The sequence below is a fragment of the Trichomycterus rosablanca genome, chromosome 19 (assembly GCF_030014385.1).
Source record: "Trichomycterus rosablanca isolate fTriRos1 chromosome 19, fTriRos1.hap1, whole genome shotgun sequence".
NCBI classification, from domain to species: domain Eukaryota; kingdom Metazoa; phylum Chordata; class Actinopteri; order Siluriformes; family Trichomycteridae; genus Trichomycterus; species Trichomycterus rosablanca.
Window position 1 is genome coordinate 13,338,307 of NC_086006.1, and position 27,689 is coordinate 13,365,995.

The window sequence follows — 27,689 nt, forward strand, 5'->3', positions numbered from 1 at the left end:
TGATGCTGAAAATGCATTTTGCAATGTTACTCTTAACAATGCAACAGGGATGTTAAAAAATCCCTAAAACAATTAAGAACTTTTTTAAAGCGCTATTTGAGCTTGTCTGAGGATAAAAATACATTTTGCGATTTCACTGTCATCAAAGTATTAATAATGACCAAAAACACTAAAAAACTTTATAATTGTTATTAAAGCTCTACTTAATTCTTATTTGACTCTGTAACTGCGTTATGTAGTATAGATGTCAAAAATGAAAAAGACAGTAATACGCTTCTTTGAGCTTGTCTGCAGCCGAAAAGGCATTCTGCAATGTTACTGTCAACAAAGTTATATTAATAAACGACAACTCTAAAACACTTTAGATCTGTGCTTAAAGCGCTTCCATCAGCTTGTCAGACGCTTAAAATGCATTGTGCAATGTCATTGGAATTAAGGTAATAAGAGTGAACACTATTATTAATTTGATCTGTGCTTCAAGCCCTTCATTGAGCTTGTCTGACTCTGATAATGCATTTGCGAGTTCACTGTCATAAAGGTAATTAGAATGAACAAAAACAGTAACAAACTTTAGAACTAAGCTTAAAGTGCCTCTTTGTCTCTTGTTTTATTCAACAAAGTAACAATAATCAAAAATACTTCAATGCATTTCAGAACTGTGTTTAAAACGCCTTTTTGAGCTTTTCTGACGCTGAAAATGCATTTTGCAATGATACTCTCAACAAAGAAACAGGAATGTCAAAAAACACTAAAACACATCAGAACTGCACTGAAAAAAAAAATCCATTGAATTTACTTAATTTTAATGTGTACATCGGTCCCACATGATCAAATTGTGGCCAACTGATATTATTTTTTCTTGTCAAGGTAAAATATTTCATTCACATTCAAACTAGTAAATTGAATCATGTTGATACAAAACAGAAATTCTCATTACTGTTAAATAAATGTATTGTGTTATGTTAAATCAATTTAATCATGTAATGTTAATCAATTTAATCATGTAATGTTAATCAATTTAATCAGGTAATGTTAATCAATTTAATCAGGTAATGTTTAATCAATTTAATCAGGTAATGTTAAATCAATTTCATCAGGTAATGTTAAATCAATTTAATAATGTAATGTTAATCAATTTCATCAAATAACATTATATCAATTTTATCATGTTAAGGGTACATGATTTTAACTGTAACAGCAGCTATATTTTTATTGTGGAATTTGAGTTAATTTTAATTAAGCAAGTTAACTGTTCAGATCTTACAGTGGTACTAAGGACCTATTGAAATTGCTTCATTTAAATAAATCACAAACATCCATATGTTAGTTGTACGCAAATACAAAACCATGAATGGAAACATATGACAAAGAAAAGGCAGAGTCAGAATTCTGTACTAAAATTGCTTTAGTGAGTTTTTTTTTTTTTTTAAAGCTTCACAGAGAACAAAATTTTGCCAACAGACTCATTTTAGATCCTATAAACTGATTTAACTTTTAAATATATACTATACTATAAAAATACTATTTAATACTGTAAACCCTGTTTAAGCAACAGATTATTCAAACACATGCAAACCACCATAGTGGTTTAAAAAAAGAAAAGTGCAATGTATTCACAATACACATAAGACTTGCACTGACCATTTTCACACTAAATAAATGCAATACATGGTACTCATACATAATCCAAGTGCATTTGTTATGCATTTTTTATTAGAGCTAGAGTGTACATCCAACCTCAAAGTGCTGAAAACAACATTTTAACAGTATAAACTACATATGTACTTCTATACACTGATCAGACATACCATTAAACCCACCCACCTTGTTTCTACACTCACTGTCCATTTTATCAGCTCCACTTAACATATAGAAGCACTTTGTAGTTCTACAATTACTGACTGTAGTCCATCTGTTTCACTACATGCCTTTTTAGCCTCCTTTCACCCTGTTCTTCAATGGTCAGGACCACCACAGAGCAGGTATTATTTGGGTGGTGGATCATTCTCAGCACTGCAGTGACACTGACATGGTGGTGGTGTGTTATTGTGTGTTGTGTTGTTATGAGTGTATCAGATACAGCAGTGCTGCTGGAGTTTTTAAACACAGTGTCCACTTACTGTCCACTCTTATTAGACACTCCTACCTAGTCGGTCCACCTTGTAGATGTAAAGTCAGAGACAAGCGCTCATCTATTGCTGCTGTTTGAGTCGGTCATCTTCTAGACCTTCATCAGTGGTCACAGGATGCTGCCCACAGGGCGCTGTTGTCTGGATGTTTTTGGTTGGTGGACAATTATCAGTCCAGCAGTGACAGTGAAGTGTTTAAAAACCCCATTAGTGCTGCTGTGTCTGATTCACTCATACAAGCACAACACACAATAACACACCACCACCATGTCAGTCACTGAAGTGCTGAGAATGATCCACCACCCAAATAATACCTGCTCTGTGGGGGTCTTGACTATTGAAGAACAGGGTGAAAGGAGGCTAAAAAGGCATGTAGTGAAACAGATGGACTACAGTCAGTAATTGTAGAACTACAAAGTGCTTCTATATGTTAAGTGGAGCTGATAAAATGGACAATGAGTCTAGAAACAAGAAGGTGCATGCAAGTCTGCATATACAACCCCAAATCAGATAAAGTTGTGGAGAATGCTAATAAAAAAAATAACAGTTTTCTCAGCTTTGTATGGTAGTTAGATAGTTTATGACAATTTAGGCGCATGAAAAACAGCAGGTCAAGTAGATAGTGCACTTGAACAGTCACTTGATGACATTATCTCTGTATCAGAACCAGCTGACAGGGAAGAAGAGTCACTTACAGAGGAAACCACTAACTACAGAACTTTCATAATCTTACTGCATAGTCCTCTGCTTCTGAAATTGAGATAAGGTAAAAAAAAAAAAACTCATTTCCAAACATGGAATCCAGGTACTAAAGTCTAAACCTTTCAGCAAGTCCACACCATAAGATCAATAGATGCAGGGAGTCCTTGGGAGAGAGTTAACCTCTGAGCGCTGGCATCAGGCAAGATAACCTTAGGGATTAAAGAAGTCACCATCTTCAAAGCTGTTAACTCTGCACAAAAACAAAAAAAATAAATTCAGGACAACAAAAATAATATTTAAATCCCTTAAAAAGCATTAATACAAAATGTTAACTACATTTCAGGCTGATATTTGGCCAAATCACCTTTTCCCAAATTAAACCACAAGTGAAGAGGTCAGTACTGCATATCTGGTGAATAGCAGAGATCAGTGTCAATTTTTTAAAATTAAATTAATAAATTATAATAACTTATAAATTAGACACAACGACAAGTCCTAATACATACCTATAATGTTAATGACCTGCAGACTCCATGAAAAAGAATAATAAAAAAGAGTAGGTTAGCATAAGTATTTTAATGTATAACTAATTATCTGAGATAAACAGCACATTTACTTTCTTAGCTCACCTTTTATATCAATGTGCCTTTTCAAAGTCAACATGCAAGCTGATCCAATCTTGTAGTGGATAAGTATCAAGGAGTTCACCAGCCCTCTAAGAGACCTACTTGAAACAGTTTCTGTGCACCCCTTGCAACGCCACATTCCCACCACTAAACCCTGTAACAAACACCAAAATAATCAGTAGGCACATAATTAAACCTCCAATGTGCCCCAAACACACACAATATATAAAAATATACACAAAATGACTGCACCTCATAATATATTATGGAAATCTGCTATAACCTCCACATCAACTGTCACTAAAAAGTAACACTAACTAGACTAACTCAAAACAACTAAATGAGTTATTATTACTATTATTGATTTCAGGTGTTTGTTAAAGTCTTGTTTGGAATGGCAGTGTGCAAATATATATATGTATGTATATGTATATGTATATATATATATATATATATATATATATATATATATATGTATGTATATGTATATATATATATATATATATATATATATATATATATATATATATATATATATATATATATACAGTGTATCACAAAAGTGAGTACACCCCTCACATTTCTGCAAATATTTCATTATATCTTTTCATGGGACAACACTATAGACATGAAACTTGGATATAAGTTAGAGTAGTCAGTGTACAACTTGTATAGCAGTGTAGATTTACTGTCTTCTGAAAATAACTCAACACACAGCCATTAATGTCTAAATAGCTGGCAACATAAGTGAGTACACCCCACAGTGAACATGTCCAAATTGTGCCCAAAGTGTCAATATTTTGTGTGACCACCATTATTATCCAGCACTGCCTTAACCCTCCTGGGCATGGAATTCACCAGAGCTGCACAGGTTGCTACTGGAATCCTCTTCCACTCCTCCATGATGACATCACGGAGCTGGTGGATGTTAGACACCTTGAACTCCTCCACCTTCCACTTGAGGATGTGCCACAGGTGCTCAATTGGGTTTAGTCCATCACCTTCACCTTCAGCTTCCTCAGCAAGGCAGTTGTCATCTTGGAGGTTGTGTTTGGGGTCGTTATCCTGTTGGAAAACTGCCATGAGGCCCAGTTTTCGAAGGGAGGGGATCATGCTCTGTTTCAGAATGTCACAGTACATGTTGAAATTCATGTTTCCCTCAATGAACTGCAGCTCCCCAGTGCCAGCAACACTCATGCAGCCCAAGACCATGATGCTACCACCACCATGCTTGACTGTAGGCAAGATACAGTTGTCTTGGTACTTCTCACCAGGGCGCCGCCACACATGCTGGACACCATCTGAGCCAAACAAGTTTATCTTGGTCTCGTCAGACAACAGGGCATTCCAGTAATCCATGTTCTTGGACTGCTTGTCTTCAGCAAACTGTTTGCTGGCTTTCTTGTGCGTCAGCTTCCTTCTGGGATGACGACCATGCAGACCGAGTTGATGCAGTGTGCGGCGTATGGTCTGAGCACTGACAGGCTGACCTCCCACGTCTTCAACCTCTGCAGCAATGCTGGCAGCACTCATGTGTCTATTTTTTAAAGCCAACCTCTGGATATGACGCCGAACACGTGGACTCAACTTCTTTGGTCGACCCTGGCGAAGCCTGTTCCGAGTGGAACCTGTCCTGGAAAACCGCTGTATGACCTTGGCCACCATGCTGTAGCTCAGTTTCAGGGTGTTAGCAATCTTCTTATAGCCCAGGCCATCTTTGTGGAGAGCAACAATTCTATTTCTCACATCCTCAGAGAGTTCTTTGCCATGAGGTGCCATGTTGAATATCCAGTGGCCAGTATGAGAGAATTGTACCCAAAACACCAAATTTAACAGCCCTGCTCCCCATTTACACCTGGGACCTTGACACATGACACCAGGGAGGGACAATGACACATATGGGCACAATTTGGACATGTTCACTGTGGGGTGTACTCACTTATGTTGCAGCTATTTAGACATTAATGGCTGTGTGTTGAGTTATTTTCAGAAGACAGTAAATCTAATATATATATACAGTATATGTACAGTGTATCACAAAAGTGAGTACACCCCTCACATTTCTGCAAATATTTCATTATATCTTTTCATGGGACAACACTATAGACATGAAACTTGGATATAATTTAGAGTAGTCAGTGTACAACTTGTATAGCAGTGTAGATTTACTGTCTTCTGAAAATAACTCAACACACAGCCATTAATGTCTAAATAGCTGGCAACATAAGTGAGTACACCCCACAGTGAACATGTCCAAATTGTGCCCAAATGTGTCGTTGTCCCTCCCTGGTGTCATGTGTCAAGGTCCCAGGTGTAAATGGGGAGCAGGGCTGTTAAATTTGGTGTTTTGGGTACAATTCTCTCATACTGGCCACTGGATATTCAACATGGCACCTCATGGCAAAGAACTCTCTGAGGATGTGAGAAATAGAATTGTTGCTCTCCACAAAGATGGCCTGGGCTATAAGAAGATTGCTAACACCCTGAAACTGAGCTACAGCATGGTGGCCAAGGTCATACAGCGGTTTTCCAGGACAGGTTCCACTCGGAACAGGCTTCGCCAGGGTCGACCAAGGAAGTTGAGTCCACGTGTTCGGCGTCATATCCAGAGGTTGGCTTTAAAAAATAGACACATGAGTGCTGCCAGCATTGCTGCAGAGGTTGAAGACGTGGGAGGTCAGCCTGTCAGTGCTCAGACCATACGCCGCACACTGCATCAACTCAGTCTGCATGGTCGTCATCCCAGAAGGAAGCTGACGCACAAGAAAGCCAGCAAACAGTTTGCTGAAGACAAGCAGTCCAAGAACATGGATTACTGGAATGCCCTGTGGTCTGACGAGACCAAGATAAACTTGTTTGGCTCAGATGGTGTCCAGCATGTGTGGTGGCGCCCTGGTGAGAAGTACCAAGACAACTGTATCTTGCCTACAGTCAAGTATGGTGGTGGTAGCATCATGGTCTTGGGCTGCATGAGTGTTGCTGGCACTGGGGAGCTGCAGTTCATTGAGGGAAACATGAATTCCAACATGTACTGTGACATTCTGAAACAGAGCATGATCCCCTCCCTTCGAAAACTGGGCCTCATGGCAGTTTTCCAACAGGATAACGACCCCAAAACACAACCTCCAAGATGACAACTGCCTTGCTGAGGAAGCTGAAGGTAAAGGTGATGGACTAAACCCAATTGAGCACCTGTGGCGCATCCTCAAGTGGAAGGTGGAGGAGTTCAAGGTGTCTAACATCCACCAGCTCCGTGATGTCATCATGGAGGAGTGGAAGAGGATTCCAGTAGCAACCAGTGCAGCTCTGGTGAATTCCATGCCCAGGAGGGTTAAGGCAGTGCTGGATAATAATGGTGGTCACACAAAATATTGACACTTTGGGCACAATTTGGACATGTTCACTGTGGGGTGTACTCACTTATGTTGCAGCTATTTAGACATTAATGGCTGTGTGTTGAGTTATTTTCAGAAGACAGTAAATCTACACTGCTATACAAGCTGTACACTGACTACTCTAAGTTATATCCAAGTTTCATGTCTATAGTGTTGTCCCATAAAAAGATATAATGAAATATTTGCAGAAATGTGAGAAGTGTACTCACTTTTGTGATACACTGTACTTACCAGAACAATGCCTTTTAGTGCGTGTGCGTTGCGAAAAGAATGAGGAACCTAAGAAAAGATATTTTAATCAATAATCAACTCAGTACATGCCCTCAGTTAATTAAAAGACCACAAACAAAGATGCAACAGACTTATTTTCTGTAATAGCTTACAATGTTGGACATAACGGCAATATTTAAACAAAACTTAGACTTATATTATAGGCTAATTGTGTAATATTTTTGTAAGCAAAATCCTCAAAACGATGCATAAAGTACAGAGCCACAATATTACCATACAGCCGTTTATAAAATATGGGATTTTTTCCCGTTATAATGCTGATTGACGGTTTAGCTGCGAGTAGGCCTACACTGAAGCACTGTTCTCATCTAAGAAACGTTCATATTTAACCAGCGAATGTTAATGTTGGTTATACTAGTGGGAATGTTGCCTACTCGAACACGAACATAAATTAATTTGACTTACTTTTTCGATTAGTGTTGATGACAACGTGTCGCCACCTAATCATTCACAGTTCTGCCGGTAAACGACTTATTTGACGAAAGTTAAAATCCAGTTAATCTGTGCAGTACCGCCACTTTCTGCTCCGGAGTGCAGAATGACACTGACCGGCGTCTTCAAACATATTTAGTTCCGGTTGTGTCCAAACGCAATTACATTGATTTCACTTTTCAATGTAATTATTTAAACCATCGTGAAATAAATGTCTACATTAAGTATTCACCATAATATGTAGTCTACGTGATTAAATCATGTTCACCAAACGGAATATTATCTAATTGTTGCATGTACGTGTTTTATTATTTTAAATTTAAACACCTTCTCTTTTTCAGTTATAACTGGACCTACGGTTTAAATTTAAATTACACAATGTTACAACAGGACTTAAGACGCGACTGAAATGGTTTAAAATGAAGTTTTATATCGAAAACTAAGTCCAAACTAAAAACGTAATGCTGTTATTCATTTAAAATTACCAGAATCACTTACCAAAAAGACCGACATCACATGAAACTAAATTTTGAAAATATAATATATTTTGAAAATACACATGAAATATTTTGAATAAAACAGCTATTACAGCTCAAAATGTAACAAAATGATAAAACTAAATACTCACCGGATTGATTTCTGAAGAGGAAAAATGGCGCTGCTGAAGTGGAAAAAGTTCAGACAGCCTCGAATGTCCCGGATGAAGAAAGTAGACGCACGTTGAGATAACTCAGAAATATTGCATTGACCGAAAATGAATTTATTAAGTAAATCGGTGATTCAGCTGTATTTCATTAACTCAACTTAATTAAATCAAGTTTTACACACTTACACGAATATGTTAAGTAACTGTAATGAAAGAAACATGAGTAAAATCAACAACAGCCTTAAATCATTTTTTTCAGTGTGTGTTTAAAGCGCTTCTTAAAGCTTGTCTGACATTGAAAATGCATTAATCAATGTCACTGTCAACTAAAGTAACAGGAATGTTAAAATACACTAAAAGACTTCAGAACTGGGCTCAAAGCGCTTCTGTGAGCTTGTCTGTAGCCGAAAATGCATTTGAATTGTTCTTGTCATTAAGGTAACAAGAGTGAACAAAAACACTAATACTTATTAGAACTGTGCTTAAAAAGATTCTTTGAACTTTTCTGACGCTAAAATTGCAATGCGTTGTACAATACGTTGTGCGTTGTTACTTTGTTGTAACAAAGTAACAGTTATCAAAAAAACTTCAATGCACTTCAAAACTGTGTTTAAAACGCCTTTGTGAGCTTTTCTGACGCTGAAAATGCATTTTGCAATGATACTCTCAACAAAGAAACAGGAATGTTAAAAAACACTAAAACAATTCAGAACAAAACTTTAATGCATTTCAGAACTGTGTGTAAAGCGCTTCCATCAGCTTGTCAGACGCTTAAAATGCATTGTGCAATGTCATTGGAATTAAGGTAATAAGAGTGAACACTATTATTAATTTGATCTGTGCTTAAAGCCCTTCATTGAGCTTGTCTGACTCTGATAATGCATTTGCGAGTTCACTGTCATAAAGGTAATTAGAATGAACAAAAACAGTAACAAACTTTAGAACTAAGCTTAAAGTGCCTCTTTGTCTCTTGTTTTATTCAACAAAGTAACAATAATCAAAAATACTTCAATGCATTTCAGAACTGTGTTTAAAACGCCTTTTTGAGCTTTTCTGACGCTGAAAATGCATTAATCAATGTCACTGTCAACTAAAGTAACAGGAATGTTAAAATACACTAAAACACATCAGAACTGTGTTTAAAGCGCTTCTTAAAGCTTGTCTAACGTTGAAAATGCATTTATCAATTTCACTGTCAACAAAGTAACAATAATAAAAAAAAACTTCAATGCACTTCAAAACTTTGTTTAAAACGCCTTTTTGAACTTTTCTGACGCTAGAAATGCAATGCGTTGTGCAATGTCATTGGAATTAAGTTAATAAGAATGAACAAAAACACTATTATTAATTTGATTTGTGCTTAAAGCGCTTCATTGAGCTTGTCTGACTCTGATAATGCATTTGCGATTTTACTGACATAAAGGTAATTAAAATTAACAAAAACACTAACACACTTTACAACTAGTGTGTAACAGTAATCAAAAAAACTTTAATGCATTTCAGAACTGTGTTTTAAACGCCTTTTTGAGCTTTTCTGACGCGGAAAATGCATTTTGCGATGTAACTCTCAACAAAGAAACAGTAATGTTAAAAAAAAACCTAAAACACATCAGAACTATGTTTAAAGCGCTTCTTTAAGCTTGTCTAACGTTGAAAAGGCATTTATCAATTTCACTGTCAACCAAAGTAACAGGAATGTTAAAATACACTAAAAGACTTCAGAACTGGGCTCAAAGCGCTTCTTTGAGCTTGTCTGTAGCCGAAAATGCATTTGAATTGTTCTTGTCATTAAGGTAGTAAGAGTGAACAAAAACACTAATACTTATTAGAACTGTGCTTAAAAAGATTATTTGAACTTATATGACGCTGACAATGCATTGTTTAATTTTACTGTCAACAAAGAAATAATTATGAACAAAAACACAAGCAATTCTTTAAGCTTTAGTAAAGCTAAAAATGAACTTTGCTGTGTTATTGTCATTAAGGTAATAAAAATAAACAAAAACACTAATGCACTTTAAGAACTGTAATTTAAGAAATTCTTTGAACTTTTCTGACGCTAGAAATGCAATGCGTTGTCTTAGTCAACAAAATAACAATGATCAAAAAAACTTCAATGCACTTCGAAACTGTGTAAAAAACGCCTTTTTGAGCTTTTTTGAAACTAAAAATGCAATGATACTCTCAACAAAGAAACAGGAATGTTAAAAAACACTAAAACAATTCAGAACAAAACTTTAATGCATTTCAGAACTGTGTGTAAAGCGCTTCCATGAGCTTTTCAGGCGCTGAAAATGCATTTTGCAATGTCATTGGAAAGCTTAAAGCGCCTATTTGTCTCTTGTTTCAGTCAACAAAGTAACAATAATCAAAACAACTTTAATAGCTTTTCTGACGCTTAAAATGCATTTTGCGATGTTAATCTCAACAAAGAAACAGGAATGTTAAAAAACACTAAAACACATCAGAACTGTGTTTAAAGCGTCTCTTTAAGCTTGTCTGACGTTGAAAATGCATTCATCAATGTCACTGTCACCCAAAGTAACAGGAATGTTAAACTACACTAAAAGACTTCAGAACTGGGCTGAAAGCACTTCTTTGACCTTGTCTGTAGCCGAAAATGCATTTGAATTGTTCTTGTCATTAAGGTAATAGGAGTAAACAAAAACACCTATACTTATTAGAACTGTGCTTAAAAAACTTCAATGCACTTCAAAACTGTGTATAAAACGCCTTTTTGAGCTTTTCTGACGCTGAAAATGCATTTTGCAATGAAACTCTCAACAAAGATACAGGAATATTAAAAAACACTAAAACAATTCAGAACAAAACTTTAATGCATTTTAGAACTGTGTGTGAAGCGCTTCCATAAGCTTGTCGGACGCTGAAAATGCATTTTGCAATGTCATTGGAATTAAGGTATTAAGAGTGAACCAGTGTTATTAATTTGATTTGAGCTTAAAGCGCTTCCTTGAGCTTGTCTCACTCTGATAATGCATTTGCGATTTCACTGTCATAAAGGTAATTAGAATGAACAAAAACACTAAAACACGCTTCTTTAAGCTTGTCTGACATTGAAAATGCATTAATCAATGTCACTGTCAACCAAAAAAAACAGGAATGTTAAAATACACCAAAAGACTTCAGAACTGGGCTCAAAGCGCTTCTTTGAGCTAGTCTGTAGCCGAAAATGCATTTGAAATTTTCTTGTCATTAAGATAATGAGTGAACAAAAAAACTAATAGTTATTAGAACTGTACTTAAAAAGATTCTTTGAACCTGTCTGACGCTGACAATGCATTCTTTAATTTTACTGTCAACAAAGAAATAATTATGAACAAACACACAAGCAACTCTTTAAGCTTTAGTACAGCTAAAAATGAACTTTGCAGTGTTATTGTCATTAAGGTGATAAAAATAATCAAAAACACTAATGTATATTTAGAACTGTAATTTAAGCAATTCTTTGAACTTTTCTGACGCTAGAAATGCAATGCGTTGTTTTAGTCAACAAAGTAACAATAATCAAAAAAACTTCAATGCACTTCAATAAACTGTGTTTATTAATTTGATTTGTGCTTGATGCGCTTCATTGAGCTTGTCTCACTCTGATAATGCATTTGCGATTTCACTATCATAAAGGTAATTAGAATTAACAAAAACACTAACACACTTTAGAACTAAGCTTAAAGCACCTATTTGTCTCTTGTTTTAGTCAAAAAAGTAACAATAATCAAAAAAACTTTAATGCATTTCAGAACTGGGTTTAAACGCCTTTTTGAGATTTTCTGACGATGAAAATGCATTTTGCAATGTTACTCTCAACAAAGAAACAGGAATGTTAAAAAACACTAAAACACATCAGAACTGTGTTTAAAGCGCTTCTTAAAGCTTGTCTGACGTTGAAAATGCATTAATCAATGTCACTGTCAAACAAAGTAACAGGAATGTTAAAATACACTAAAAGACTTCAGAACTGGGCTCAAAGCGCTTCTTTGAGCTTGTCTGTAGCCGAAAATGCATTTGAATCGTTCTTGTCATTAACGTAATAAGAGTGAACAAAAACACTAATACTTATTAGAACTGTGCTTAAAAAGATTCTTTGAACTTTTCTGACGCTAAAATTGCAATGCGTTGTACAATACGTTGTGCGTTGTTACTTTGTTGTAACAAAGTAACAGTTATCAAAAAAACTTCAATGCACTTCAAAACTGTGTTTAAAACGCCTTTGTGAGCTTTTCTGACGCTGAAAATGCATTTTGCAATGATACTCTCAACAAAGAAACAGGAATGTTAAAAAACACTAAAACAATTCAGAACAAAACTTTAATGCATTTCAGAACTGTGTGTAAAGCGCTTCCATCAGCTTGTCAGACGCTTAAAATGCATTGTGCAATGTCATTGGAATTAAGGTAATAAGAGTGAACACTATTATTAATTTGATCTGTGCTTAAAGCCCTTCATTGAGCTTGTCTGACTCTGATAATGCATTTGCGAGTTCACTGTCATAAAGGTAATTAGAATGAACAAAAACAGTAACAAACTTTAGAACTAAGCTTAAAGTGCCTCTTTGTCTCTGGTTTTATTCAACAAAGTAACAATAATCAAAAATACTTCAATGCATTTCAGAACTGTGTTTAAAACGCCTTTTTGAGCTTTTCTGACGCTGAAAATGCATTAATCAATGTCACTGTCAACTAAAGTAACAGGAATGTTAAAATACACTAAAACACATCAGAACTGTGTTTAAAGCGCTTCTTAAAGCTTGTCTAACGTTGAAAATGCATTTATCAATTTCACTGTCAACAAAGTAACAATAATAAAAAAAAACTTCAATGCACTTCAAAACTGTGTTTAAAACGCCTTTTTGAACTTTTCTGACGCTAGAAATGCAATGCGTTGTGCAATGTCATTGGAATTAAGTTAATAAGAATGAACAAAAACACTATTATTAATTTGATTTGTGCTTAAAGCGCTTCATTGAGCTTGTCTGACTCTGATAATGCATTTGCGATTTTACTGACATAAAGGTAATTAAAATTAACAAAAACACTAACACACTTTACAACTAGTGTGTAAGAGTAATCAAAAAAACTTTAATGCATTTCAGAACTGTGTTTTAAACGCCTTTTTGAGCTTTTCTGACGCGGAAAATGCATTTTGCGATGTAACTCTCAACAAAGAAACAGTAATGTTAAAAAAAAACCTAAAACACAATCCAACTATGTTTAAAGCGCTTCTTTAAGCTTGTCTAACGTTGAAAATGCATTTATCAATTTCACTGTCAACCAAAGTAACAGGAATGTTAAAATACACTAGAAGACTTCAGAACTGGGCTCAAAGCGCTTCTTTGAGCTTGTCTGAGCTGTAACAAAGAAACAGGAATGTTAAAAAACACTAAAACAATTCAGAACAAAACTTTAATGCATTTCAGAACTGTGTGTAAAGCGCTTCCATGAGCTTTTCAGGCGCTGAAAATGCATTTTGCAATGTCATTGGAAAGCTTAAAGCGCCTATTTGTCTCTTGTTTCAGTCAACAAAGTAACAATAATCAAAACAACTTTAATAGCTTTTCTGACGCTTAAAATGCATTTTGCGATGTTAATCTCAACAAAGAAACAGGAATGTTAAAAAACACTAAAACACATCAGAACTGTGTTTAAAGCGTCTCTTTAAGCTTGTCTGACGTTGAAAATGCATTCATCAATGTCACTGTCACCCAAAGTAACAGGAATGTTAAACTACACTAAAAGACTTCAGAACTGGGCTGAAAGCACTTCTTTGACCTTGTCTGTAGCCGAAAATGCATTTGAATTGTTCTTGTCATTAAGGTAATAGGAGTAAACAAAAACACCTATACTTATTAGAACTGTGCTTAAAAAACTTCAATGCACTTCAAAACTGTGTATAAAACGCCTTTTTGAGCTTTTCTGACGCTGAAAATGCATTTTGCAATGAAACTCTCAACAAAGATACAGGAATATTAAAAAACACTAAAACAATTCAGAACAAAACTTTAATGCATTTTAGAACTGTGTGTGAAGCGCTTCCATAAGCTTGTCGGACGCTGAAAATGCATTTTGCAATGTCATTGGAATTAAGGTATTAAGAGTGAACCAGTGTTATTAATTTGATTTGAGCTTAAAGCGCTTCCTTGAGCTTGTCTCACTCTGATAATGCATTTGCGATTTCACTGTCATAAAGGTAATTAGAATGAACAAAAACACTAAAACACGCTTCTTTAAGCTTGTCTGACGTTGAAAATGCATTAATCAATGTCACTGTCAACCAAAAAAAACCAGGAATGTTAAAATACACTAAAAGACTTCAGAACTGGGCTCAAAGCGCTTCTTTGAGCTTGTCTGTAGCCGAAAATGCATTTGAAATTTTCTTGTCATTAAGATAATGAGTGAACAAAAAAACTAATAGTTATTAGAACTGTGCTTAAAAAGATTCTTTGAACCTGTCTGACGCTGACAATGCATTCTTTAATTTTACTGTCAACAAAGAAATAATTATGAACAAACACACAAGCAACTCTTTAAGCTTTAGTACAGCTAAAAATGAACTTTGCAGTGTTATTGTCATTAAGGTGATAAAAATAATCAAAAACACTAATGTATATTTAGAACTGTAATTTAAGCAATTCTTTGAACTTTTCTGACGCTAGAAATGCAATGCGTTGTTTTAGTCAACAAAGTAACAATAATCAAAAAAACTTCAATGCACTTCAAAACTGTGTTTAAAACTGTGTTTATTAATTTGATTTGTGCTTGACGCGCTTCATTGAGCTTGTCTCACTCTGATAATGCATTTGCGATTTCACTATCATAAAGGTAATTAGAATTAACAAAAACACTAACACACTTTAGAACGAAGCTTAAAGCACCTATTTGTCTCTTGTTTTAGTCAAAAAAGTAACAATAATCAACAAAACTTTAATGCATTTCAGAACTGGGTTTAAACGCCTTTTTGAGATTTTCTGACGATGAAAATGCATTAATCAATGTCACTGTCAACCAAAGTAACAGGAATCTTAAAATACACTAAAAGACTTCAGAACTGGGTTTAAAGCGCTTCTTTGAGCTTGTCTGTAGCCGAAAATGCATTTGAATCGTTCTTGTCATTAACGTAATAAGAGTGAACAAAAACACTAATACTTATTAGAACTGTGCTTAAAAAGATTCTTTGAACTTTTCTGACGCTAAAATTGCAATGCGTTGTACAATACGTTGTGCGTTGTTACTTTGTTGTAACAAAGTAACAATAATCAAAAATACTTCAATGCATTTCAGAACTGTGTTTAAAACGCCTTTTTGAGCTTTTCTGACGCTGAAAATGCATTAATCAATGTCACTGTCAACTAAAGTAACAGGAATGTTAAAATACACTAAAACACATCAGAACTGTGTTTAAAGCGCTTCCTAAAGCTTGTCTAACGTTGAAAATGCATTTATCAATTTCACTGTCAACAAAGTAACAATAATAAAAAAAAACTTCAATGCACTTCAAAACTGTGTTTAAAACGCCTTTTTGAGCTTTTCTGACGCTGAAAATGCATTAATCAATGTCACTGTCAACTAAAGTAACAGGAATGTTAAAAAACACTAAAACACATCAGAACTGTGTTTAAAGCGCTTCTTTAAGCTTGTCTGACGTTGAAAATGCATTAATCAATGTCACTGTCAACCAAAAAAAAACAGGAATGTTAAAATACACTAAAAGACTTCAGAACTGGGCTCAAAGCGCTTCTTTGAACTTTTCTGACGCTAGAAATGCAATGCGTTGTGCAATGTCATTGGAATTAAGTTAATAAGAATGAACAAAAACACTATTAATAATTTGATTTGTGCTTAAAGCGCTTCATTGAGCTTGTCTGACTCTGATAATGCATTTGCGATTTTACTGACATAAAGGTAATTAAAATTAACAAAAACACTAACACACTTTACAACTAGTGTGTAAGAGTAATCAAAAAAACTTTAATGCATTTCAGAACTGTGTTTTAAACGCCTTTTTGAGCTTTTCTGACGCGGAAAATGCATTTTGCGATGTAACTCTCAACAAAGAAACAGTAATGTTAAAAAAAACCGTTGAAAATGCATTTATCAATTTCACTGTCAACCAAAGTAACAGGAATGTTAAAATACACTAGAAGACTTCAGAACTGGGCTCAAAGCGCTTCTTTGAGCTTGTCTGTAGCCGAAAATGCATTTGAATTGTTCTTGTCATTAAGGTAGTAAGAGTGAACAAAAACACTAATACTTATTAGAACTGTGCTTAAAAAGATTATTTGAACTTATATGACGCTGACAATGCATTGTTTAATTTTACTGTCAACAAAGAAATAATTATGAACAAAAACACAAGCAATTCTTTAAGCTTTAGTAAAGCTAAAAATGAACTTTGCGGTGTTATTGTCATTAAGGTAATAAAAATAAACAAAAACACTAATGCACTTTAAGAACTGTAATTTAAGAAATTCTTTGAACTTTTCTGACGCTAGAAATGCAATGCGTTGTTATTTTAGTCAACAAAATAACAATGATCAAAAAAACTTCAATGCACATCAAAACTGTGTAAAAAACGCCTTTTTGAGCTTTTTTGAAACTAAAAATGCAATGATACTCTCAACAAAGAAACAGGAATGTTAAAAAACACTAAAACAATTCAGAACAAAACTTTAATGCATTTCAGAACTGTGTGTGAAGCGCTTCCATAAGCTTGTCGGACGCTGAAAATGCATTTTGCAATGTCATTGGAATTAAGGTATTAAGAGTGAACCAGTGTTATTAATTTGATTTGAGCTTAAAGCGCTTCTTGAGCTTGTCTCACTCTGATAATGCATTTGCGATTTCACTGTCATAAAGGTAATTAGAATGAACAAAAACACTAAAACACGCTTCTTTAAGCTTGTCTGACGTTGAAAATGCATTAATCAATGTCACTGTCAACCAAAAAAAACCAGGAATGTTAAAATACACTAAAAGACTTCAGAACTGGGCTCAAAGCGCTTCTTTGAGCTTGTCTGTAGCCGAAAATGCATTTGAAATTTTCTTGTCATTAAGATAATGAGTGAACAAAAAAACTAATAGTTATTAGAACTGTGCTTAAAAAGATTCTTTGAACCTGTCTGACGCTGACAATGCATTCTTTAATTTTACTGTCAACAAAGAAATAATTATGAACAAACACACAAGCAACTCTTTAAGCTTTAGTACAGCTAAAAATGAACTTTGCAGTGTTATTGTCATTAAGGTGATAAAAATAATCAAAAACACTAATGTATATTTAGAACTGTAATTTAAGCAATTCTTTGAACTTTTCTGACGCTAGAAATGCAATGCGTTGTTTTAGTCAACAAAGTAACAATAATCAAAAAAACTTCAATGCACTTCAAAACTGTGTTTAAAACTGTGTTTATTAATTTGATTTGTGCTTGACGCGCTTCATTGAGCTTGTCTCACTCTGATAATGCATTTGCGATTTCACTATCATAAAGGTAATTAGAATTAACAAAAACACTAACACACTTTAGAACTAAGCTTAAAGCACCTATTTGTCTCTTGTTTTAGTCAAAAAAGTAACAATAATCAAAAAAACTTTAATGCATTTCAGAACTGGGTTTAAACGCCTTTTTGAGATTTTCTGACGATGAAAATGCATTTTGCAATGTTACTCTCAACAAAGAAACAGGAATGTTAAAAAACACTAAAACACATCAGAACTGTGTTTAAAGCGCTTCTTAAAGCTTGTCTGACGTTGAAAATGCATTAATCAATGTCACTGTCAACCAAAGTAACAGGAATCTTAAAATACACTAAAAAACTTCAGAACTGGGCTCAAAGCGCTTCTTTGAGCTTGTCTGTAGCCGAAAATGCATTTGAATCGTTCTTGTCATTAACGTAATAAGAGTGAACAAAAACACTAATACTTATTAGAACTGTGCTTAAAAAGATTCTTTGAACTTTTCTGACGCTAAAATTGCAATGCGTTGTACAATACGTTGTGCGTTGTTACTTTGTTGTAACAAAGTAACAGTTATCAAAAAAACTTCAATGCACTTCAAAACTGTGTATAAAACGCCTTTTTGAGCTTTTCTGACGCTGAAAATGCATTTTGCAATGAAACTCTCAACAAAGATACAGGAATATTAAAAAACACTAAAACAATTCAGAACAAAACTTTAATGCATTTCAGAACTGTGTGTAAAGCGCTTCCATCAGCTTGTCAGACGCTTAAAATGCATTGTGCAATGTAATTGAAATTAAGGTAATAAGAGTGAACACTATTATTAATTTGATCTGTGCTTAAAGCCCTTCATTGAGCTTGTCTGACTCTGATAATGCATTTGCGAGTTCACTGTCATAAAGGTAATTAGAATGAACAAAAACAGTAACAAAACTTTAGAACTAAGCTTAAAGTGCCTCTTTGTCTCTTGTTTTATTCAACAAAGTAACAATAATCAAAAATACTTCAATGCATTTCAGAACTGTGTTTAAAACGCCTTTTTGAGCTTTTCTGACGCTGAAAATGCATTAATCAATGTCACTGTCAACTAAAGTAACAGGAATGTTAAAATACACTAAAAGACATCAGAACTGTGTTTAAAGCGCTTCTTAAAGCTTGTCTAACGTTGAAAATGCATTTATCAATTTCACTGTCAACAAAGTAACAATAATAAAAAAAAACTTCAATGCACTTCAAAACTGTGTTTAAAACGCCTTTTTGAACTTTTCTGACGCTAGAAATGCAATGCGTTGTGCAATGTCATTGGAATTAAGTTAATAAGAATGAACAAAAACACTATTATTAATTTGATTTGTGCTTAAAGCGCTTCATTGAGCTTGTCTGACTCTGATAATGCATTTGCGATTTTACTGACATAAAGGTAATTAAAATTAACAAAAACACTAACACACTTTACAACTAGTGTGTAAGAGTAATCAAAAAAACTTCAATTCATTTCAGAACTGTGTTTTAAACGCCTTTTTGAGCTTTTCTGACGCGGAAAATGCATTTTGCGATGTAACTCTCAACAAAGAAACAGTAATGTTAAAAAAAACCCTAAAACACAATCCAACTATGTTTAAAGCGCTTCTTTAAGCTTGTCTAACGTTGAAAATGCATTTATCAATTTCACTGTCAACCAAAGTAACAGGAATGTTAAAATACACTAGAAGACTTCAGAACTGGGCTCAAAGCGCTTCTTTGAGCTTGTCTGTAGCCGAAAATGCATTTGAATCGTTCTTGTCATTAACGTAATAAGAGTGAACAAAAACACTAATACTTATTAGAACTGTGCTTAAAGCACCTATTTGTCTCTTGTTTTAGTCAAAAAAGTAACAATAATCAACAAAACTTTAATGCATTTCAGAACTGAGTTTAAACGCCTTTTTGAGATTGAAAATGCATTTTGCAATGATACTCTCAACAAAGAAACAGGAATGTTAAAAAACACTAAAACAATTCAGAACAAAACTTTAATGCATTTCAGAACTGTGTGTAAAGCGCTTCCATCAGCTTGTCAGACGCTTAAAATGCATTGTGCAATGTCATTGGAATTAAGGTAATAAGAGTGAACACTATTATTAATTTGATCTGTGCTTAAAGCCCTTCATTGAGCTTGTCTGACTCTGATAATGCATTTGCGAGTTCACTGTCATAAAGGTAATTAGAATGAACAAAAACAGTAACAAAACTTTAGAACTAAGCTTAAAGTGCCTCTTTGTCTCTTGTTTTATTCAACAAAGTAACAATAATCAAAAATACTTCAATGCATTTCAGAACTGTGTTTAAAACGCCTTTTTGAGCTTTTCTGACGCTGAAAATGCATTAATCAATGTCACTGTCAACTAAAGTAACAGGAATGTTAAAATACACTAAAACACATCAGAACTGTGTTTAAAGCGCTTCTTAAAGCTTGTCTAACGTTGAAAATGCATTTATCAATTTCACTGTCAACAAAGTAACAATAATAAAAAAAAACTTCAATGCACTTCAAAACTGTGTTTAAAACGCCTTTTTGAACTTTTCTGACGCTAGAAATGCAATGCGTTGTGCAATGTCATTGGAATTAAGTTAATAAGAATGAACAAAAACACTATTATTAATTTGATTTGTGCTTAAAGCGCTTCATTGAGCTTGTCTGACTCTGATAATGCATTTGCGATTTTACCGACATAAAGGTAATTAAAATTAACAAAAACACTAACACACTTTACAACTAGTGTGTAAGAGTAATCAAAAAAACTTTTATGCATTTCAGAACTGTGTTTTAAACGCCTTTTTGAGCTTTTCTGACGCGAAAAATGCATTTTGCGATGTAACTCTCAACAAAGAAACAGTAATGTTAAAAAAAAACCTAAAACACAATCCAACTATGTTTAAAGCGCTTCTTTAAGCTTGTCTAACGTTGAAAATGCATTTATCAATTTCACTGTCAACCAAAGTAACAGGAATGTTAAAATACACTAGAAGACTTCAGAACTGAGCTCAAAGCGCTTCTTTGAGCTTGTCTGAGCTGTAACAAAGAAACAGGAATGTTAAAAAACACTAAAACAATTTAGAATAAAACTTTAATGCATTTCAGAACTGTGTGTAAAGCGCTTCCATGAGCTTTTCAGGCGCTGAAAATGCATTTTGCAATGTCATTGGAAAGCTTAAAGCGCCTATTTGTCTCTTGTTTCAGTCAACAAAGTAACAATAATCAAAACAACTTTAATAGCTTTTCTGACGCTTAAAATGCATTTTGCGATGTTAATCTCAACAAAGAAACAGGAATGTTAAAAAACACTAAAACACATCAGAACTGTGTTTAAAGCGTCTCTTTAAGCTTGTCTGACGTTGAAAATGCATTCATCAATGTCACTGTCACCCAAAGTAACAGGAATGTTAAACTACACTAAAAGACTTCAGAACTGGGCTGAAAGCACTTCTTTGACCTTGTCTGTAGCCGAAAATGCATTTGAATTGTTCTTGTCATTAAGGTAGTAAGAGTGAACAAAAACACTAACACTTATTAGAACTGTGCTTAAAAAGATTATTTGAACTTATATGACGCTGACAATGCATTGTTTAATTTTACTGTCAACAAAGAAATAATTATGAACAAAAACACAAGCAATTCTTTAAGCTTTAGTAAAGCTAAAAATGAACTTTGCGGTGTTATTGTCATTAAGGTAATAAAAATAAACAAAAACACTAATGCACTTTAAGAACTGTAATTTAAGAAATTCTTTGAACTTTTCCGACGCTAGAAATGCAATGCGTTGTCTTAGTCAACAAAATAACAATGATCAAAACAACTTCAATGCACTTCAAAACTGTGTAAAAAACGCCTTTTTGAGCTTTTTTGAAACTAAAAATGCAATGATACTCTCAACAAAGAAACAGGAATGTTAAAAAAACACTAAAACAATTCAGAACAAAACTTTAATGCGTTTCAGAACTCTGTGTAAAGCGCTTCCATGAGCTTTTCAGGCGCTGAAAATGCATTTTGCAATGTCATTGGAAAGCTTAAAGCGCCTATTTGTCTCTTGTTTCAGTCAACAAAGTAACAATAATCAAAACAACTTTAATAGCTTTTCTGACGCTTAAAATGCATTTTGCGATGTTAATCTCAACAAAGAAACAGGAATGTAAAAAAACACTAAAACACATCAGAACTGTGTTTAAAGCGTCTCTTTAAGCTTGTCTGACGTTGAAAATGCATTCATCAATGTCACTGTCACCCAAAGTAACAGGAATGTTAAACTACACTAAAAGACTTCAGAACTGGGCTGAAAGCACTTCTTTGACCTTGTCTGTAGCCGAAAATGCATTTGAATTGTTCTTGTCATTAAGGTAATAGGAGTAAACAAAAACACCTATACTTATTAGAACTGTGCTTAAAAAACTTCAATGCACTTCAAAACTGTGTATAAAACGCCTTTTTGAGCTTTTCTGACGCTGAAAATGCATTTTGCAATGAAACTCTCAACAAAGATACAGGAATATTAAAAAACACTAAAACAATTCAGAACAAAACTTTAATGCATTTTAGAACTGTGTGTGAAGCGCTTCCATAAGCTTGTCGGACGCTGAAAATGCATTTTGCAATGTCATTGGAATTAAGGTATTAAGAGTGAACCAGTGTTATTAATTTGATTTGAGCTTAAAGCGCTTCCTTGAGCTTGTCTCACTCTGATAATGCATTTGCGATTTCACTGTCATAAAGGTAATTAGAATGAACAAAAACACTAAAACACGCTTCTTTAAGCTTGTCTGACGTTGAAAATGCATTAATCAATGTCACTGTCAACCAAAAAAAAACAGGAATGTTAAAATACACTAAAAGACTTCAGAACTGGGCTCAAAGCGCTTCTTTGAGCTTGTCTGTAGCCGAAAAAGCATTTGAAATTTTCTTGTCATTAAGATAATGAGTGAACAAAAAAACTAATAGTTATTAGAACTGTGCTTAAAAAGATTCTTTGAACCTGTCTGACGCTGACAATGCATTCTTTAATTTTACTGTCAACAAAGAAATAATTATGAACAAACACACAAGCAACTCTTTAAGCTTTAGTACAGCTAAAAATGAACTTTGCAGTGTTATTGTCATTAAGGTGATAAAAATAATCAAAAACACTAATGTATATTTAGAACTGTAATTTAAGCAATTCTTTGAACTTTTCTGACGCTAGAAATGCAATGCGTTGTTTTAGTCAACAAAGTAACAATAATGAAAAAAACTTCAATGCACTTCAAAACTGTGTTTAAAACTGTGTTTATTAATTTGATTTGTGCTTGACGTGCTTCATTGAGCTTGTCTCACTCTGATAATGCATTTGCGATTTCACTATCATAAAGGTAATTAGAATTAACAAAAACACTAACACACTTTAGAACTAAGCTTAAAGCACCTATTTGTCTCTTGTTTTAGTCAAAAAAGTAACAATAATCAAAAAAACTTTAATGCATTTCAGAACTGGGTTTAAACGCCTTTTTGAGCTTTTCTGACGCTGAAAATGCATTAATCAATGTCACTGTCAACTAAAGTAACAGGAATGTTAAAATACACTAAAACACATCAGAACTGTGTTTAAAGCGCTTCTTAAAGCTTGTCTAACGTTGAAAATGCATTTATCAATTTCACTGTCAACAAAGTAACAATAATAAAAAAAAACTTCAATGCACTTCAAAACTGTGTTTAAAACGCCTTTTTGAACTTTTCTGACGCTAGAAATGCAATGCGTTGTGCAATGTCATTGGAATTAAGTTAATAAGAATGAACAAAAACACTATTATTAATTTGATTTGTGCTTAAAGCGCTTCATTGAGCTTGTCTGACTCTGATAATGCATTTGCGATTTTACCGACATAAAGGTAATTAAAATTAACAAAAACACTAACACACTTTACAACTAGTGTGTAAGAGTAATCAAAAAAACTTTTATGCATTTCAGAACTGTGTTTTAAACGCCTTTTTGAGCTTTTCTGACGCGAAAAATGCATTTTGCGATGTAACTCTCAACAAAGAAACAGTAATGTTAAAAAAAAACCTAAAACACAATCCAACTATGTTTAAAGCGCTTCTTTAAGCTTGTCTAACGTTGAAAATGCATTTATCAATTTCACTGTCAACCAAAGTAACAGGAATGTTAAAATACACTAGAAGACTTCAGAACTGAGCTCAAAGCGCTTCTTTGAGCTTGTCTGAGCTGTAACAAAGAAACAGGAATGTTAAAAAACACTAAAACAATTTAGAATAAAACTTTAATGCATTTCAGAACTGTGTGTAAAGCGCTTCCATGAGCTTTTCAGGCGCTGAAAATGCATTTTGCAATGTCATTGGAAAGCTTAAAGCGCCTATTTGTCTCTTGTTTCAGTCAACAAAGTAACAATAATCAAAACAACTTTAATAGCTTTTCTGACGCTTAAAATGCATTTTGCGATGTTAATCTCAACAAAGAAACAGGAATGTTAAAAAACACTAAAACACATCAGAACTGTGTTTAAAGCGTCTCTTTAAGCTTGTCTGACGTTGAAAATGCATTCATCAATGTCACTGTCACCCAAAGTAACAGGAATGTTAAACTACACTAAAAGACTTCAGAACTGGGCTGAAAGCACTTCTTTGACCTTGTCTGTAGCCGAAAATGCATTTGAATTGTTCTTGTCATTAAGGTAGTAAGAGTGAACAAAAACACTAACACTTATTAGAACTGTGCTTAAAAAGATTATTTGAACTTATATGACGCTGACAATGCATTGTTTAATTTTACTGTCAACAAAGAAATAATTATGAACAAAAACACAAGCAATTCTTTAAGCTTTAGTAAAGCTAAAAATGAACTTTGCGGTGTTATTGTCATTAAGGTAATAAAAATAAACAAAAACACTAATGCACTTTAAGAACTGTAATTTAAGAAATTCTTTGAACTTTTCCGACGCTAGAAATGCAATGCGTTGTCTTAGTCAACAAAATAACAATGATCAAAACAACTTCAATGCACTTCAAAACTGTGTAAAAAACGCCTTTTTGAGCTTTTTTGAAACTAAAAATGCAATGATACTCTCAACAAAGAAACAGGAATGTTAAAAAAACACTAAAACAATTCAGAACAAAACTTTAATGCGTTTCAGAACTCTGTGTAAAGCGCTTCCATGAGCTTTTCAGGCGCTGAAAATGCATTTTGCAATGTCATTGGAAAGCTTAAAGCGCCTATTTGTCTCTTGTTTCAGTCAACAAAGTAACAATAATCAAAACAACTTTAATAGCTTTTCTGACGCTTAAAATGCATTTTGCGATGTTAATCTCAACAAAGAAACAGGAATGTAAAAAAACACTAAAACACATCAGAACTGTGTTTAAAGCGTCTCTTTAAGCTTGTCTGACGTTGAAAATGCATTCATCAATGTCACTGTCACCCAAAGTAACAGGAATGTTAAACTACACTAAAAGACTTCAGAACTGGGCTGAAAGCACTTCTTTGACCTTGTCTGTAGCCGAAAATGCATTTGAATTGTTCTTGTCATTAAGGTAATAGGAGTAAACAAAAACACCTATACTTATTAGAACTGTGCTTAAAAAACTTCAATGCACTTCAAAACTGTGTATAAAACGCCTTTTTGAGCTTTTCTGACGCTGAAAATGCATTTTGCAATGAAACTCTCAACAAAGATACAGGAATATTAAAAAACACTAAAACAATTCAGAACAAAACTTTAATGCATTTTAGAACTGTGTGTGAAGCGCTTCCATAAGCTTGTCGGACGCTGAAAATGCATTTTGCAATGTCATTGGAATTAAGGTATTAAGAGTGAACCAGTGTTATTAATTTGATTTGAGCTTAAAGCGCTTCCTTGAGCTTGTCTCACTCTGATAATGCATTTGCGATTTCACTGTCATAAAGGTAATTAGAATGAACAAAAACACTAAAACACGCTTCTTTAAGCTTGTCTGACGTTGAAAATGCATTAATCAATGTCACTGTCAACCAAAAAAAAACAGGAATGTTAAAATACACTAAAAGACTTCAGAACTGGGCTCAAAGCGCTTCTTTGAGCTTGTCTGTAGCCGAAAAAGCATTTGAAATTTTCTTGTCATTAAGATAATGAGTGAACAAAAAAACTAATAGTTATTAGAACTGTGCTTAAAAAGATTCTTTGAACCTGTCTGACGCTGACAATGCATTCTTTAATTTTACTGTCAACAAAGAAATAATTATGAACAAACACACAAGCAACTCTTTAAGCTTTAGTACAGCTAAAAATGAACTTTGCAGTGTTATTGTCATTAAGGTGATAAAAATAATCAAAAACACTAATGTATATTTAGAACTGTAATTTAAGCAATTCTTTGAACTTTTCTGACGCTAGAAATGCAATGCGTTGTTTTAGTCAACAAAGTAACAATAATGAAAAAAACTTCAATGCACTTCAAAACTGTGTTTAAAACTGTGTTTATTAATTTGATTTGTGCTTGACGTGCTTCATTGAGCTTGTCTCACTCTGATAATGCATTTGCGATTTCACTATCATAAAGGTAATTAGAATTAACAAAAACACTAACACACTTTAGAACTAAGCTTAAAGCACCTATTTGTCTCTTGTTTTAGTCAAAAAAGTAACAATAATCAAAAAAACTTTAATGCATTTCAGAACTGGGTTTAAACGCCTTTTTGAGATTTTCTGACGATGAAAATGCATTTTGCAATGTTACTCTCAACAAAGAAACAGGAATGTTAAAAAACACTAAAACACATCAGAACTGTGTTTAAAGCGCTTCTTAAAGCTTGTCTGACGTTGAAAATGCATTAATCAATGTCACTATCAACCAAAGTAACAGGAATCTTAAAATACACTAAAAGACTTCAGAACTGGGCTCAAAGCGCTTCTTTGAGCTTGTCTGTAGCCGAAAATGCATTTGAATCGTTCTTGTCATTAACGTAATAAGAGTGAACAAAAACACTAATACTTATTAGAACTGTGCTTAAAAAGATTCTTTGAACTTTTCTGACGCTAAAATTGCAATGCGTTGTACAATACGTTGTGCGTTGTTACTTTGTTGTAACAAAGTAACAGTTATCAAAAAAACTTCAATGCACTTCAAAACTGTGTTTAAAACGCCTTTGTGAGCTTTTCTGACGCTGAAAATGCATTTTGCAATGATACTCTCAACAAAGAAACAGGAATGTTTAAAAACACTAAAACAATTCAGAACAAAACTTTAATGCATTTCAGAACTGTGTGTAAAGCGCTTCCATCAGCTTGTCAGACGCTTAAAATGCATTGTGCAATGTCATTGGAATTAAGGTAATAAGAGTGAACACTATTATTAATTTGATCTGTGCTTAAAGCCCTTCATTGAGCTTGTCTGACTCTGATAATGCATTTGCGAGTTCACTGTCATAAAGGTAATTAGAATGAACAAAAACAGTAACAAAACTTTAGAACTAAGCTTATAGTGCCTCTTTGTCTCTGGTTTTATTCAACAAAGTAACAATAATCAAAAATACTTCAATGCATTTCAGAACTGTGTTTAGAACGCCTTTTTGAGCTTTTCTGACGCTGAAAATGCATTAATCAATGTCACTGTCAACTAAAGTAACAGGAATGTTAAAATACACTAAAACACATCAGAACTGTGTTTAAAGCGCTTCTTGCTTGTCTAACATGGAAAATGCATTTATCAATTTCACTGTCAACAAAGTAACAATAATAAAAAAAAACTTCAATGCACTTCAAAACTGTGTTTAAAACGCCTTTTTGAACTTTTCTGACGCTAGAAATGCAATGCGTTGTGCAATGTCATTGGAATTAAGTTAATAAGAATGAACAAAAACACTATTATTAATTTGATTTGTGCTTAAAGCGCTTCATTGAGCTTGTCTGACTCTGATAATGCATTTGCGATTTTACTGACATAAAGGTAATTAAAATTAACAAAAACACTAACACACTTTACAACTAGTGTGTAAGAGTA